Genomic DNA, 6,000 nt, shown 5'->3' with positions numbered 1-6,000 from the left:
CCCCCCTTCTTAATACAAACAATGGATTTAAATCAGTGGACTTCAATTAGTGAAACCTGAAAGAGCAGGAGCTAACAGCAGCAGCTTTGATTAGCCAAAGACAATAATACTGAATACTATCATGCTGAACACTGTCACTAGGAGGACTAATAAAGGCTGTGTCTATTTTAACACCTTAGCCCAGAGCAACAGTACAGTTTTAAAGCTCTTCCTCTGCATGATGGTTCTGTGTCTGGAGCAGTTTTGGCACATGCAACCACACTTTTTGAGAGGAAACTGAACTTCAAGCTCTGCTCCAACCCTTTATCTCTTACCAGGGCAGTTCTGAACTAATAAAGGGGCAGAGAGTGCACAATTCTTGGGGGTCAGGGAGGAGGGGGAAGAGAAAAAAAAAAAGAGTTGATGTCAGAAAACGGTCCTCTCCTCCAGCTAGAGGGAAAGAATGGTGTTGCAAAGTGAAATATATAAAATCAAGAGAATTAAATCTCACATGACCAGCAAAGCAGAATGGGACTTAAGTAGAATGGGACTTAAGTATCACTTCCTGAGATTTCCTGCAGCACAGTACCTATTCTCTTAATGGGTTTTCTCTTGTGAAGATATTTCACAGAAGTCATCATCAGAAGACAGAAATTTGATTGCTTTTAAATAGCAACAATGATTTTTTATGGGGCAGTACAAATTTTCACAAACAAAAACCCTCTCAATATAAATGATGTGTCTTTAGTCTATGCAACGGTGCTATTTTGGTGTGACAGGGTACAGTGGAATAAAGGTGCAGAAGTTGACATTTATTACACATTTTATACATATTATTGACTTTTTGGCTACTTCACTACTTGAAAAAAAAATATTAGTTTTTCCTTATTGAAACAGCTAATACTTTGTGGAAAAAAAAAGGTTTTAACTTCAAAACAATAAACTGCCTATACAATACATTTTCTTCCCCAAAGATAGGATTTTTTGCTGTTGTTTGAAGTCTTCCTTAAAGTGTCTTTGTGTCAGAGCAAAGTCCTCATCTTCAGTATGTAAACAGTAGAAAAGATGAAAATCCCTCTCGATGGAAACCCGTCAATTTTGTGGCATTTTATCCTGGATATTTTCACTGTAAAATACATGGCAGATCACAACACACTAGGCTGGGCTGCAGTTAACTGCTGATTTCACTCTAAACTGGACGCTATGTAGACTCCCGGTCTTCACATACTGCAAAGTGAAAAGTGACTGCAACAGAGCCTTACACTACTCAAAGTAAACAATGTGATCACCAAATATTTTAAAAGGAACAAAACTAATGAGTACACAGCACCCCGTTATACGAGGCAAGAAACACAGAGGCTCTGAAGACTATTTATGCTTAGATGAGCAGTTCATCTTTGTCAGCTTCTGAACATTAATGGTAGCTCCACACAGCTAAGGATTTGCTTTCCTTTTCCCCTCCTAACTGGGTTTTCTCTGATGCTTTTATTCAGTTTCATTTGAAGTAGGTTTTCAAAAGGTAAGGAGACACAGTTTACAATGAGATGGGAAACAGAAGCACTGTAGTCAAGCTACACACTGAAATGTAACAACGAAAGGGTAGGGCCAGCAGGAAAAAAAAAAAAAATTCTCATCAATAAACACATCTAACTCTACCCTATGATTTCACAATATTGCTGGTATTGTTGAAATATCTGCAGTTTTGCAGAAAATAAAACAGTATGCAAGTGCTTAAACACTGATGATGCTGCATGAACAAAAAAGAGGAAGATCTAACACTGCACATGTAACCTCGACTTTGACCATTTTTAATGTAACAGCTTACTTTCTGCAACCTTAAATATTAAAAGCTTTTTTTTTTTTTTTTTTCCCCCCCATATCTCTGCAATATTGCATCTCATTCCCACCATTTTGGGTGGGGGAGAAAGAGGAAGGAGTGGCTGGGGAGTTTCTTTTTTTAAAAAATTATACTGTATAACACACAATGAACACCAGTAATACATGAACCTGACAGTTTCATGGCACAAACCTTTGCCTTTTCAGCCAGAAGCAACCGATAACTTGAACAGGCCAATTCACGTGATTTGGCTACTCAGCACACCCAGGACACACACTTGGCCAGTAACTCAGAGCTGCGTGCAGAGCGCACAGGGAAGAGTGGCCAGGTTTTGTTGCTGAGAAGGGGAGGTGGGCTAGAAGCTGCAAGAGTGCAAACAGGCAGGGTTGCCTTGCAGGCAGTCACAAGACATTTGTCTGGAGAAGCTGTACATCTAAATGAAGCAGTTCTGAACCTGCCTCATCACCAGCAGAAAGTCTTATTTCTCACTCTGCCACTTAACACACTTCTGCGTTAACTTATCACAAAAATGAGTCTGATATCAGGCAACTTCCTGGTGTTGCTGTGGATGCACACTAAGGATAGAAGACCAGACGACAGACTAAAAGGGTTAAGTCAAATGCAAAATCTAGAAATAGAAGAGATACCAAGAGGTGACCAAGATGGCCAAAGGTACAGAACAACTTCTGTAAAAGGAATAAGCAAACAGGCTATAATCTTAATCTTGGAAAAAGAAGCAACAAGTGCAGGACTTGACAAATATATTTTAAATTCTGCATGACTTAGAAAGTAAATGAAGAATTATTACCTAGTATTAAAAAAAATTCTACAAATGAATATTCAGATGACAGGATTAAAACCAAAGCACTTTTCCAAGTAATTAATATACTAACTCTAGAACCCCATGTCATGGGATGTTGCTATTCCAGAAGTTTAAAAAACTTCAAAAAGTGATTAAATAAATTAATGAAAGAAAAAATCAGCAGGCACTTTTAATGTGTGAATTTAACAAATGTAAGAGACACACATGGAAAAGATTAAAGGGAAGGAGGAAAAATTAATCAAATTTCTTTTCCTAAGCTGGGAACTCGTCCATAAGCGTTCAATGGCAGAATAAGAGATTAGACTGTTATAAAACCTAGAAGATAAAACCTCAGACACTTCAGTTTTCTTAAGAGGAAGAGAGGAGGGAGTCTTTGTACAAAGGGAGGGGCATGAAAAAGGACAAAACTCTGATGGCAGCAATATTTACTGGACAATAGCACATTCTTACTGAAAGGAGAAACATACCCTAATATTTACAAATGTAGGGCCTCCTGCACAACTATTAATCTAAAACCCTGGCATTATATTTTGAACAAAGTGACAAGACATCAAAAGGAACCAGAGGAACAGCAGTAATGAAGTAGATCAATAAACAATTCAATAACTCTTTGAAGACGTTTAGATGGCCTCTCAGAGCTAGATGCTCTCTGCATATATTAAAAGAAAGTTAACATGCCAAATACATTCCTGTAGGCCAGCACGGCAGATTTAAGCTCTCTGACATATGAACTTCTCTCCACAAAACACCATGCAAAAACTGAGAAAGAGTTAAAAATCAACAGATAACTAACATAATTTGTGATGGATACATAATCAACAGAACTAACCATCTGCCCAACCAGGTCAGTACTGATCAGTACTGCAAGAAAAAGTATTATACAGTCTACCATTAAGTGCTATCAATTTGTGTAGCAGATAACATTACAGAGTTTCCAATTCTGCATCACAGAGTTCCAACATGCCACTGAAATCACCCCAAATTTCTCTCAATAGAGGAAGTGCATCATTCCTTCTATATCTAAGTAATGCACAACCTAATAATATCTGAAAGCGATAAACTAGGACACTCAGAGATAAAACAGTGATGTTATTTAATCTCATTGTTGGGAGGTGCATTATTTTGGAAGACTGAGGGGGAAAACAAAGTATTTTGCTGAGATAATGGAAGTCATTCCTGCCAAACAAGAGATAATAATCATGCATTTTCCCCCATTTGCCTCTATTTACATATAACCATACCAGTTCCCAGTTAACACTGGGATGTATTTTGCTCACAAAGTAGTAATAATATACAAAATAATGGTAGTCTCCTTAACTTTATAATGACAACTCATATAAAAATATACAAGCATTCCTGGGAGCACTGCCTAGACAGCACAGTCTCACCAAAACATTGATATCCCCAGGCTGGCTACAGAGTTAGACATTCTGCTCTTAGCCCTCTTGGGAAAAATTTGCATTACAAATACTGTAGCAGGGTCACTGGAGAGCTGCCATTGCATAAGTCTTTCCCCTAGTCTGATGCTCAGGATATTTAAGATAGAAAATCATTATCTGATCCCATTCCGATAGAGGAACTCGCAGAACCCAGGCCCTGCAAGTGGGTGAGTATTGCAGCCAAAGTGGATACCACCCCAGATGGAGACAAACACCTCTGGTTATTACCTCCAGAATGTGTACCCACTAAAAAGAAAAACAAAATGCAAAATTAAATCAGCTGTCCATCCCCAAAAGACAGGTAGGTCCTGAAGTACTCTCACAAAGAAGGTGAGAAAAATGTGGAAAGTTAATCCCTCTTATAACCTGTTCTAACTTTGGTCAACAAAGGTTACCAAACTGCCCTAGCAGTACCCCTGGGTGGAAATTAAGGTTTTTGCTGGATGGAAATACACTTGGTTATGTAGGACACCAGGCTCAATAAGGAATTATTACTATTCCTCAAAAAAAAAAGGATACAGAATATCCACAAGTGTAATTTCAGTAGGTTCTAGAGGTAAGCTTCAAAAGAGGCTTTAGCCAGTTTGCGATAAGGCTTTCTGAGTACTGCAATTTCATTTTCAAGCTCAACAAATCTATAATTTTTAACTATGAATTTGTAGGGCTGTAATGCCAGTTTCAGACCTAATGAGAACTTCCATGTAACACTTGCTCTCCTTAATCACTTGCATGCACTCCCAGTGTTTTAATTTTGACATAATTGCACAAGAAAGACAGACATTACATAGACTTGCACCATCTGCCTTCACAGGGGCAGATGTTTTCCAGCTGCAAAACCTAAATGACCATAGAATTATTATTTCATTGAAACATTTGCTAATGCACCAGAAATAATGTGCAGGAAAGGCCAAATTATATGCTCAATATTAACTTTATAAGTCATCTATCTGCTAACAATCATTTTTTAATCCATACTGTTCCGGTCTGCTGAACAATTTTTCAGCGTCTCTTATCTTAAGAGAACTGATAGGCTCAAGGGACTGGTTGTAATAAGGCTGCAGGTTGTCACAGTGTGTTTAAAGTTTTGGGGGTTGATTTAAAAAAAAAAAAAAGACCAAAAAAATAGCAGTGAATCAAGGCCAACTAAAAGAAAAAGCCCATACAGAAAAGCAACACACTTCACCATGCTCCAGAGTAGCCCTGGGAGAGACAGATGGTCAGTACAGCAGGCCAATGACAGTATTTCATCACCTCTCTCAGAGTGCAGCCCCTTCACACTGGGCGGTGACTTTTCCAAATAAAGAGCAAACAAACAGGAGTCATAAATCCACAGCTTCAGCCCTTCATTGTTGGCTCAACATCTTTAAACAAAATGGAGGTCAACAGCAGCAGAGGCTGTTACCTCCTTACAGCTACACATATACTTGGGAAAGGTGGTGGGACCTCCACCCCAGATGAGCACAAAGGGTGGTCTCTTCTCGAGGAGGCGTGTTCACAGCAGATCTGTGGCCTGTTGCATATGTGAGGCCACACACAATGTCCACAGGAAGCCTGGGTCAAAGCTGATAGCTAAACTCAGCTCTCATGTCTCAACCCCCCTGCCTTCACCACAAGCCAAACCTTCCTTTCACTCCCTAGGACCACCGGTGGTACCATACCTTTCTTAAGGATCAATTTCCTCTTCCTCCTTTTTATTCACACAGATATCGTGGGGCACACAGGAGAAAATGGTACCGCCTCAAGGCTATACTCAATCTTGCTTCAACCAGAAAGACTAAAGTTTGCATAAACAGGTGCATTACTAGAAACACAGTTTTCAGAAACCACAGTAAAATTTCATAGCTTTTTTTTTCCCCTCCCCAAGTAATTATATATCTTAATTTTGTAATTGGACATCTTAATTGCATAATTAAAAGGACATG

General features: G+C 38.9%; 1 protein-coding gene across 1 annotated transcript in view; it reads right to left on the bottom strand.

Annotated features, from left to right (window-relative positions):
* The window catches only part of TBXAS1 (thromboxane A synthase 1), a 231,656-nt gene that overhangs the window by 179,111 nt on the left and 46,545 nt on the right, over positions 1-6,000 (bottom strand). The window lies entirely within an intron of this gene.

Source organism: Athene cunicularia, assembly GCF_003259725.1.
Source record: "Athene cunicularia isolate RWA chromosome 1 unlocalized genomic scaffold, athCun1 chr1_part2, whole genome shotgun sequence".
NCBI lineage: Eukaryota > Metazoa > Chordata > Aves > Strigiformes > Strigidae > Athene > Athene cunicularia.
The sequence above is the reverse complement of the archived record's forward strand: the minus strand, read 5'-3'. Positions and strand labels throughout refer to the sequence as shown.